The following is an 11808-nucleotide window of genomic DNA, read 5'->3' on the forward strand; positions in this document are numbered from 1 at the left end:
GGGCGCCTTGCGCGGGGCGGCCTGCCGTTGCTATGGCAACGGGCCCCTTTGGCGTCATGGTCCCGAAAGGCGCGAGGCCTGGTTCCTCTCTTCTTCCCTGAGTCATAGGGTTACAACACGCATATTTGCAAATAAAACGTATGACACCCAAATAAGTATCGTAAGATTATGTAGGGAGTGGTCCCTAAGGCCAGGACTTCCTTCCTAGGCCGGTCTGCTGAGTCCTGACTTCTCTTAAAATCTTCATTATTATTAGTCACTTCATTACGAAACTGCTTTACGTTTTTAAGATTTAAATCTCAAAACGGTTTACAACCCACATTAAAACATCAGATGAAACAGTCCAGAATTAAACATTACCGAAGAAAGTCAGAAAGTACATTCAAAGCAGCATAATTAAGAGAGAGCGGAAATACTATTTTAAAGATTTCAAAACAAAAGTTTACAAAGGTGGTCAGCTGCACAAGGCACATTCAACAGCAAAGCTAACGGGAGGGAAGGAGGACTTTTCAAAAGAAAACAACTAAAGGATGTCAAATATAAAATGCACAAGTAAGGCAGCATAATTAGCAAGAGAATAAAATTAAATAAAAATGGCCATATTTGTTGCTATTGCCACCAATCCTGCTGGTGCAGAATACTGCAGCATGATGGCTGAGTGGGGTGAGGACTTGGGGATCATTCTATTGCTCTTTGGGGCAGTTGTAAAGATGAATGAGATCATAGGATCATATAATCGTGAAGGGAGGATTGTAGAGTTGGAAGAGACCTTGAGGGTCATCTCGTCTAACCATCTGCAATGCAGGAATCGCAACTGAAGCTCCCGGGACAGAGGGCCATCCAAACTCTGCTTAAACCTCCAAGGAAGGAGAGTCCACACCTCTCGTGGGAGTCTGTTCCACTGCTGAACTCCTCTTACTGTCAGTGTTAAGTTGTGGGTTGACATAGCAGACGACACAGCGATTTCTCCAAGTAGCTCTTTATTTCGTAAGCTGGAATCGAACTGACTGCAAACAGCTCAGCCGGCCTGCTTTTATAGGCAGCCGGCTGTCAACATTGTAACAACAACAGCCCAGAGTTCCCGCCTAAAATAACTGACGCGGACCTGAGGGAAAACTATCTACAGACCTGAGGGAAAACTATATACAGTATCCCCCTGCTGGCCCAGGGTGAAACTTCACTACATAACACCCCTCCCCACCGAGACAAGGCGTTAGTTACAATCGTAATGGTTTCCTTATATACAGCACTACGCGTAATGGTTCAATTAGGCACAAAAGCATATCGGTTACATTTCCCATACTTAGACCAACAGTGATACATGTCCAACAACATAGTCCTTTAAATAAGTTGGGTGCTTGGGAACTCTGCCAGACCGCCGGGGACTGGTAGCCAAGTCCGGGGGGCCACACAGTTCTTGCTGAGGCTGTGGTGCGACCCTAGATGGCGTTGGAACCAACTCCCCTGGATCCGCTGCTGTGGGTGGAGCCTCCGCAAGTGGAGTGGTCTGAGTCTGTGGTAAGTCTGGCAGACCCTCTGAAGCGGCTTGGTTCGGCTCCACGCTGGCAGTTTGCGAGGGAGGTGTAGGTGGGGCCTCGCCATCTGTACGTGTCTCTTCTGGAGCCGCAAACGCAGTTGGGGGCACCTAGGTAGTGTCCAAGTCCCCAACCCTGCGCCTAAGCTGGTCTATGTGCCGTCGCCACAAGCGTCCGTCTTCGAGTGCCACCTGGTACGAGCGAGGTCCAGTGACTCCCACTACTGTGGCTGGCACCCAAGGAATGTCCCCCACATAGTTCCGGGCAAAGACCTGGTTTCCTGGGACAAATGACCGTGGCGCGTTGACACAGCCTGGGGGTTCAGCCACGGCAAAGTCCGGGTGTAGCCGGTCGAGCGGTGACCTGAGGCGGCGGCCCATAAGCAGTTCAGCAGGACTCCTCCCTGTGGCCGCATGAGGGGTGATGTGTTGCACGAACAAGTATTCGGCGACCCGCTCATGCCAGTCTCCCCGGTCCAGGCGCGCCAGTGCCTCTTTTGCCGAGCGCACCATTCTTTCCGCTTGCCCGTTGCTGGATGGATGAAAGGGTGCCGTTAGGGCATGGCGGATGCCCAGTCCCAAAAGATACCGCTCAAACGTGCCTGACGTGAACTGTGGTCCGTTGTCAGAGACAAGGACATCAGGACACCCATGCGTTGCAAACAGGCCTCGCAGCACCCGGATGACAGCTTCGGTAGTGGTGGAGGGCATCAGGGCGACCTCCAGCCATTTGGAATAGGCGTCCACCACTACCATAAAGGTCCGGCCGTGAAAGGGGCCAGCCAGATCAATGTGCACCCTCGACCAGGGTGTCTTTGGCGTCTCCCAGGTGTGTCCCTTAGCTGCCGGTGGTGCAGGCCTCGACTCTTGGCACGCTTGACAGGCGGACACCCAGGCAGTGATGGCATCGTCCATATTAGGCCACCAGACGTAACACCGAGCCAACGCCTTCATTTTGACAATTCCCGGGTGGCCAACGTGCAGAGCCTCCAGGACGCGCTGACGGAGTCCCTGGGGAATCACGACGCGGTCTCCCCACAGCAGACAGCCGCGATGAGCTGAGAGTTCATGTTGTCTGGTTGCGAAGGGCTGGAACTCTGATGCAAAAGGCCCTTGTGGCCACCCCCTCCACACCCAGTTGAGCACCCGGCTGATGGTGCGATCCTGGGCAGACGCGGAGGCCACAGTGGCAGCTGATACAGGCGCTGCCGGAAGATCCTCAATCAGAAGGAGCGATGAAGCTGGAGCCGGGTCTTCCACAAATGCTGGAAGAGGGCAACGGCTGAGGGCGTCGGCATGGCCCATCGATTTCCCCGGGCGATGGATGAGCCGGTAGTGGTAGGCAGCCAGGAAAACAGTCCATCGCAGCATGCGTGGCGAGAGGACCGGTGGAGTTGGACGATCACCGGCGAGGAGGCCCAGGAGTGGCTTGTGGTCAGTGATGAGGTCAAAAGTCCTGCCATAGAGGTATTCATGGAACCTCTTCACTCCAGCCACAAGTGCCAATGCCTCCTTGTCGAGCTGGCTGTAATTCCGTTCCGTCAGAGATAGTGTCCTGGAAAAGTAGGCGAGTGGTGCTTCTCTTCCATCTGGAAAACGGTGACTAAGGACAGCACCGATGCCAAAAGGTGAGGCGTCGCAGGCAAGGACCAGCGGCCTGGATTCACTGTACTGTACCAGCACACTGTCTGATGAAAGGAGAGCCTTAACCGCGTTGAAGGCCGCCGTCTCCCGATGACCCCAGGCCCAAGGCGTCTTTGTACTAAGGAGTCGGTGAAGAGGCTCAGCCACTGTGGCTTTGTGGGGCAGGAACATGTTATAAAAGTTCAGCAGCCCCAGGAATGCCTGCAACTCCGTCTTGTTCTTTGGGGTGGGGGCCTGCTGGATAGCGCGGATCTTGGATGTGGTCGGGTGAAGGCCGGAGGCATCGATAAGATAGCCCAGGAACTCTACCTGTGGAACGGCGATCTGGCACTTCTCCCTCTTTACCTTGAGCCCGGCCTCTTGGAACCTGGTCAGCACGGCACGGAGGCGCTCGAACAGCTGCTGGTGTGAGTCTGCAGACACCAAGACGTCATCAAAATATGGTACCACGCCCGGAAGCCCTTGCAGGAGACGCTCCATAAGGCTTTGGAAAATGCCAGGAGCCACACTCACCCCGAACTGCAACCGGCGGCAACGGAATGCCCCCCGGTGGGTGACGATCGTCTGGGCTTCAGCAGTGGCATCATCGACTGGCAGTTGTTGATAGGCTTGGGCAAGGTCCAGCTTAGCGAAGACCTTACCCTCACCCAGGGAATGCAGCAGGTGTTGGACAACAGGAACCGGATAAGCGTGCTGCTGAAGTGCCTTGTTGATCGTGCACTTGTAGTCAGCGCAGATTCTCACCGACCCATCTGGCTTGACAGGCGTGACGATGGGGGTGTCCCACTTGGCGTGGTCAACCGGCTCCAAAACTCCTTGGGCGATCAGTTTGTCCAGTTGTTCGTCCACCTTAGCCTTGAGAGCAAAGGGAACCCGGCGTGGCTTTAGCTTGATGGGGGCGACTTGTGGATCAAGGCTAAAGGAGATGGGCGTACCTGTATATTGCCCCAAGGTGCCGTCAAAAACCTCAGCAAAGTCTTTGACCAGACCCTCAGTCTCTGCGTTAGAGATGCAGTTGATGCCGGTGACTTCCAGGCCGAGGGCATCAAACCAGTCTAGCCCTAGGAGGCTTGGCCGCTGACCTTCGACCACCACCAACCGGAGCAGGCCCGAAAAATCCTTGAAGGCAATCCGGAACCGGCCAACGCCTACCACGGGAATGTCGTTTCCCTGGTAGTCTCTCAGGTGTACGCGGTGAGAGTCGAGTTGCCTTTTGGACACTCTGGGTACCAGTCTTTTGATGGTGCTCCACGACACGATGGACAGGGCAGACCCGGTGTCGATCTCCATGTCACATGGAGCTCCTTCAATGAGCACCGTGACGTTCAGCTTGCGTCGCGTAGGCGAGTCGGTTTGGCCAATCGTGGTTCCAGACGGGCAGCGGCAGTTGGTGAGAGCGAAACAACTTTCCTTGGCAGACTGGAGTGAAGGCTTGGACTTGCGAGTCGATGAAGGGGGGGTGTCAGACGGAGCCGATCGGCAGACCTTAGCGATGTGGCCCCTTCTGGAACACTTCCTACAGATGGCATCTCTGAATCGACACTTGGCACGGGAATGGTTGCCTCCGCAGCCGGCACATTCCGGTTGGCCCTTGGACTTCTGTTGAAACTTCCTGTGCTCCCGCTTTGTCTGGTGCACGTCATCGCCTTCACTGGAGGATGCCTCATCACTGCTGGCCTCTTCATGATGCACCGGAACTGGCTCCCTAGCAAGACGCGGGCTGCTGCACTTGCGGATCTCCTGGGCGGAGCGTTCAGCAGCTTCTGAGGCCACAGCCTCCTCAATGGCTTTCTGCAGCGTGAGGTCTGGCTTGGCGAGGAGACGCCGTTGCAGATGGATGTCCCGGACCCCGCAGACGATTCGATCCATCAGGGCATCGTCTAAGTCTCGGAACTCACAGTGCATTGCAGCCTGTCGCAGGGCGGTGGTGTAGTTGTTGATTGACTCCCCCTCTGCCTGGTTCCGGTGGTAGAACGCATGGCGGGCAGCAATCTTGGACGGCTTTGGTGCGTAGTGGTTGCGGAGCTTCTCTTGGATCGTGTCCCATGGTGTTGCCTGGACTGCTTCGGGCGCAACCAATGCTCGGGCCGTCTCAAACACCTCAGGCCCACAGAGGCTGAGGAATAGGCCCCGCTTCCGATCCTTTGATACTGCTGTCAGCTCGTTGGCTTGGAGGTAGCAGTCGAACCGAGCGAGGTAGGAATCCCATGATTCAGAGGCTGGCGCAAACGGCGGTAGAGGCACAAGTGAAGCCATGATTCCGATGCCGGCGTGAAGGGCGATGGATGGAACACCGTGCTCTAACCAGAACAGTCAGCTCTGAATTGGTTCTGTCCAGTGGTTTCACTCAGTGATTTCGCTCTGTGATTCAGCTCAGTGATTCAGCTCAGTTCAGAGGCTGGCCGCATCTGGCTGTGCTCTGATGTCCATCAATCCCACCTTCGTCGCCAGTGTTAAGTTGTGGGTTGACATAGCAGACGACACAGCGATTTCTCCAAGTAGCTCTTTATTTCGTAAGCTGGAATAGAACTGACTCCAAACAGCTCAGCCGGCCTGCTTTTATAGGCAGCCGGCTGTCAACATTGTAACAACAACAGCCCAGAGTTCCCGCCTAAAATAACTGACGCGGACCTGAGGGAAAACTATCTACAGACCTGAGGGGAAACTATATACAGTATCCCCCTGCTGGCCCAGGGTGAAACTTCACTACATAACAGTCAGCTTTTCTGAATGTTTAGTCGGAATCTCCTTTCTTGAAACTTGAAGCCATTGCCTGGAGTCCTGCCCTCAAAAGCAGGAGAAAACAAGAATGCTTCCTCTTCTGTTTGACAGTCCTTCAGATATTTGAAGATGGCTATTATATCTCGCTCAGTCTCCTCTTTTCCAGGCTAAATATCCCCAGCTCCTTCAAGCATTCATCGTAAGGCTTCGTTTCCAGACCCTCGATCATCTTGGTCACCCTCCTCTGCACATGTTCCAGCTTGTCAGCATCCTTTCTTACCATAAATTGAGGTGCCCAGAACTGGTTACTGGTGTGGTCTAAGGCACAATCAAATGGTATTATTACTTCCCTTGATCTGGACACTAGACTTCTGTTGTTGCAGACTAAAACAGCATTCACTTTTTTGCTGAATTTCTACAGCCAGGTTTGGGGTAGGAAAACCTTCCTTTGTATTTCTATTAGATTTATGCAGTTAATCCTGTCTAAGAGCCAGCATATGCACCTCATAATCTCCGGGTAATTTCTTGGTGACTGCGTCTTCTGCTTTCCCACACTTGGATGGGGGGCGGGGGGAGACAGGGTTATTTTTGTCTGTCCCCCTTTCCGCCTTCATGTGTTGTAGGGAATATATTCAAGTGGAGAGAGGTGTGGCATCTCCTCAGAGTATTGCGGAAGAATGATGTGAATCAACATTTGATGATCTCCTTCTACCGGTCCACAATAGAAAGTGTCCTTTCATACTGCATCACGGTGTGGTACGCTGGTTTGACATCATCTGATAGAAAGTGCCTACAGAGGGTGGTGAATACAGCACAAGATATTATGGGCTGTCCTGTGAATCCGCTGGATGAAATAGCGGAAGAACGTTGCCTCAGGAGAGTGAGGAAAATTCTCAGGAATGATTCACACCCTGGCCAGCACTTTCTTGATCTCCTGCCCTCGGGCAGAAGATATAGAAGCATGATTAGTTGCACCAACAGGGTAAAGAACAGCTTCTATCCATGGGCTGTTGGGCTGTTAAATGAAAAGATAACAACAGGGCAACTGACTTTTGGGTTTGGTGGGTGTGTGTCAGTAAACAAGGGGAATTAAAACTAAGAGAGCTGGGTAGGGGGTGCTTGTGTAATCTCACTATATACAAGGGACAATGAAGTATTTCAATTCAATTTCAATTCAATATGCCTTTCTTGTATACACCATTGTGTTTGTGACAGCAACCCCCCAGTACAGGTGTACTTGCAATCTTCCGTCCTTGAGGAGCCACCCCTCTCATTTCCCAGCAGAGCTGCTAGCTGCTAACAAGAACATAAATCATTCTTTAGAGTTCTTTGACTCTGCTCTTACAGTTTTAGGTATAAACTGACCCACTGGTTTGCTGACCAAGCTACCTATAATAGAGGAACACCAACTGACTGCAGCAGGCAGAGGAATCATTTTGTATAGAATTATTGCATTTATTTCATAATGCCTTGAAATTGCTTTGTGTAACAATGATTTTTTTAATTTAAAAAATGATACGTCTAAGTCAACAAGTGGGCCCTTGCAAAAATGAAACATGTGAACTCTCCCTACTCCAATACAGTGGTACCTCGGGTTAAGTACAGTAGTTAATTCGTTCTGGAGGTCCATTCTTAACCTGAAACTGTTCTTAACCTGAAGCACCACTTTAGCTAATGGGGCCTCCTGCTGCCGCTGCGCCACCGCTGCACAATTTCTGTTCTCATCCTGAAGCAAAGTTCTTAAGCCGAAGTACTATTTCTGGGTTAGCGGAGTCTGTAACCTGAAGCATATGTAACCTGAGGTACCACTGTATATTTGTGGGCCACTGGTTCATAAATTTATCAGGAAGAATCTGCAGCATAAAGTTATGACCAATGATTCATTTTTAAGGGAGAAATCAAAATATCATGAATTCAGCTGCTTTTTGTCAAGTAACAGGCCTTTTATTTTTTGTTGTGGTTACCAAAACACAATGTACAATTTACTGCTAAGCTAAAGCACACACTCCTTCGTGGTTTGGATTGAATATCTGTTACACAGAGGGATTGCGCCATATGATTTTGGAAACTTTCCTGGTTGACTTGATATTTTTCCACAAAATTGTGGATGTTAAGATTCAACCATATGGAAGCCTCTTTTGACTTATGGGAAGTACGATTTTACTTGGAAGAATGTTTGAACTTATTTGGCCCTTTGTCTTCTCGTGCCCATTCAATTCTCCCCACCCCTTTTCTTTGCTGTTCCACTCATATCAGTTGCTGGCACTCCAGGACGTGCTCTTATGGGAAGCTGACTTACAGCACCAGGCTCATTGGTAGTCCAACTCTGTGTTACAAAGATGTCTTGCCACCGTGACATGAAGGCTGGCAGCATCAACAATCCTGCCATGTGGGAATCCCTAGCAGTCAACCACAACGCCTGGAGACAAGAAATCAAGTTGTGTATCCATAGCAGGGTCACGAAGAGTCAGACATGACTAAACGACTAAACAACAACAGCGGTGACCAGAGGAGAAATACCCACTGGGAGGAGTGCGGAGCAGAAACGTCGTGGTGCATCAGCAGCAGAACAACTGGAGGCCTTCATCTGCCCCAGCTGCAACAAAACATGTCCTTCCTGCAGGCACTACTATGGTCCAACAGTTTGACTTCACAAACGGTGAAGTCCTGAGACAGACAGATGCCAAACCTTCAAACTCTTATAGTAGTTTTGCTTCTTGATTGCTTTCTGTTTTGTATGGTTTTCCTCAGGGTGCACTTTTTAGTCCTGATGCCCTTTTTATACGTACTGCACACATTATACAAATAATTTTTTTCCTTAAAAAAATTCAGCCCCGGAATATGTTAAACAATTATCATAGTAAAAGAGCATGAACTGAATATGAGCACACTACCTCCTTCTTAGCAGGACGCAGATGGCGCTGTGGTCTAAACCACTGAGCCTTGGGCTTGCCGATCGGAAGGTCAGCGGTTCGAATCCCCGCAATGGGGTGAGCTCCCATTGTTCAGTCCCAGCTCCTGCCCACCTAGCAGTTCGAAAGCACTTCAAAGTGCAAGTAAATAGGTACCGCTCCGGTGGGAAGGTAAACTGCGTTTCTCTGCGCTGCTCTAGTTTCGCCAGTAAAGCGAGATGAGCGCCGCAACCCCAGAGTGGTTCGTGACTGGACTTAACTATCAGGGGTCCTTTACCTTTACCTCCTTCTTAATAACTACCAGTCTCCAAAATGCTTTGGAGGAGGCAGTACTTAAACAGCCTGTGAAATATCCAGGCAGGCTTGTTTCTAGCGTATTTTATTTGGACCATTCAAGCAAACAAAAATTCAGAGGGCTGCAGTTCTTAAGATCTCCATGCCCTATTCACCACTGACATGCACTGTGTTCCACACTACAGATGCCCAATTCAGTTTCTGCAATATCAAACTTCCCTCTACAGCCACTTCTGGTATTAATCCAGCCACTATATTCTTATTGCACATGCCTCTCAGCTCACATTGTAGCTTTGTCTTGCCTCAAACCCCCACACCTATTTATTCTCAATTTCTCCTTGAACTTTTGTGCTTGGCATTCTTCGGTCTGGAATGTACCTTCACTGCTGTACACATCAATGGACCCCCCAAAATGTAGATTTATAATGAGATACCCGAAGGGATTTCGGATCTAAGGAACATCTTTGCATCAGGCAGCAATCTTTAATCTTCAGTGCCTGTCTGAACTTTATGCTCCCACCCATCACTAACACTGCAACACTGAAAACAACACAGCATGCCTCACTTAATGTCCCATCACGTGTGTGGGTGAGGCACAGTGACAGTTGTCTCAGAATGACCTAAATGAGTGATCATTACAGCCTTGGTGGGGCAGCACAACGCCCATTCCCTGGAGAAAGAACTTGGGAGTTTACCAATAATGAGATAGGAAGGATGCTGGCCAAGTGAGTTTTCAGCACAGAAATGTTTAATTTCTTTGTGTCGGTATTTGTATTTCCAGAATTTGTCCAGTTATGAAATATTTTGTTACATTTCAAATATATACCAATATCAAATATGCCAAAAGGATTAGGAATAGAGAACATACATAAATAAGCCCTTTTGAGTATTTATACTTCCGCTAATTCTCATTCCTTTTTTTCAGCTTCTGCTTTCGTCCGTGCTTTTGAAGAGGAGCTACTGCACAGTGGCCTTCCTTCGAGGACAAACTATATACATTATGCAAAACGCATCGTTTCCACCTCTTTTTATTTATTCTTGAATCAATCAGATTACTTTGAAAATAGCAAATAATAATTATTATTAACTAAGTTTAATGCTGCCTGTTTGAATACATGGGGTATCTGCTGTGGTAATATAATTTCTACTATGAACATTATTTGAAAATGTGGTTGGATAGACCTCTATCTTGACTATAGCCTTGTTGGCCCTCCTATTAGGGAATGAAAAATCTCTGATTTGACATAAACCTTTGCAGACATGCTGTCCAAATAAATGAACTGTGAACTGGTAGTCCCTTGATATGTTTCTGGAAGGCTAGAACATCAGTTTGGTTGCCTTTAGTGCTTTCATTGACTGTTTGAAGATCATGCCTGAAGATGGGTTCCTTAGCTTAAAAGGTTGGCATAACGTCTCTTTTGGCTTTTTTACTGATATTTCTTTGCCAAGGATAGTTGGCAACAGACACCAATGTAGTGATATCTAGATGTTTCCCCATGAACCTCACTCCCAATCCCTAATCCCCACGGATGGTAGCCGATTGATCTATGCTGGTGAACAAGGCAGCAAGACTGGGGCCCACAAATCAATATTGGCCTTAAGAAGCTCAGGTGAAATATTGTCTGCACCAGGAGCTTTGCCAGGTTTAAGAGATTGAATGAGCCTGCGAGCTTCTTCAGTTGACACCGGGGGCCACTCAGCACCAATATCACTTAGAGGTAGGGACAGATGTTGCTTAGTTGTGTATAAGGATTGGAAGTATGACTCCCAAACCCCAACAGAGATGGTATATTCCACTTCGGAGGGGGAATCTTGCCATCCTTCTGCGACTATTTTCCAAAAGGTAGCTGAGTCCCTCCTTCGAGAAGTCTCTATTAAACATTGTCACTCTCCCCTTTGGGCCTGAAGCTTTTTCTTTTTGATCAAAGCTTTATAATTTTGTTTAGCTTCAAACCACTCTGCAGGGAGTGAGGGTAGATTGGCAGATCTATAGTTCCTGTATTGTCCCAACAAAGACCGCTTCACAGCGAGGCATTCCTGATCGAACCAGGGTTAAGATTTGTTGGAGTATAATGGTCATCGCATTGCCTTTTTTGGGGTCAAATAGGGTTGAAGAAGTGAAATCAAATCCTGAAACAAGTTTATTCTAGTTTCAGAGCATGAGGAGTTTAAGAGGTTGTCTCTCCTAATGAGGAATATATCTGAGCACTCTGCAGGCATGTTTGCTCTGCAGTACAAGCCGGAAGGCAGAAAGAGCCTCTGAAAACAGACATATACAATCCCAGACCAATCAAGACTTGTTACAAAACCGTAACGCCTAATGGTTCTCAGGGCACCATAAGCACCATCTCTGCACAATGTTTTGCTTAGAGTCCTAATCTTGGATGTTGTCATTCATACAGTTCTGTCAGTTCAGTATCTCAAATGTCTGCAGGGGAGACGTGGGCTCTTAATCAGGTTCAAAATGAAGTAGTGATATCAAGGCTAGCAAGATGTATCCGAATCCCCTTCCCTTTCAGTATACAAAACCTAAAGGATATTTTGTCTTAGTAAAGCAAGTTGCATATTTAAGGTGAATGTGTGTCATCAAACCTAGGGTTCAAAGATATGGCAACGAGTTACTGAAAGATCTTTTTATGCCACAGAGATTCAGATTTCTTCTGCTACTCTCCCACCAGGACCAAAAATTCTGCAGCCAATGAT

The 11808-nt window shown here is 48.8% G+C and overlaps 1 long non-coding RNA gene across 1 annotated transcript; it reads left to right on the forward strand.

Moving 5' to 3' along the window:
* Positions 1-42: 42 nt before the first annotated feature.
* On the forward strand, positions 43-10398 carry LOC309344768. The gene is made up of 2 exons (XR_014157875.1): positions 43-138; positions 10031-10398. It is a non-coding gene; the product is annotated as an uncharacterized lncRNA (long non-coding RNA).
* The last annotated feature ends 1410 nt before the right edge of the window (positions 10399-11808 follow it).

The sequence above is a fragment of the Podarcis erhardii genome (genome assembly GCF_964252035.2).
Source record: "Podarcis erhardii genome assembly, chromosome: 6".
NCBI lineage: Eukaryota > Metazoa > Chordata > Lepidosauria > Squamata > Lacertidae > Podarcis > Podarcis erhardii.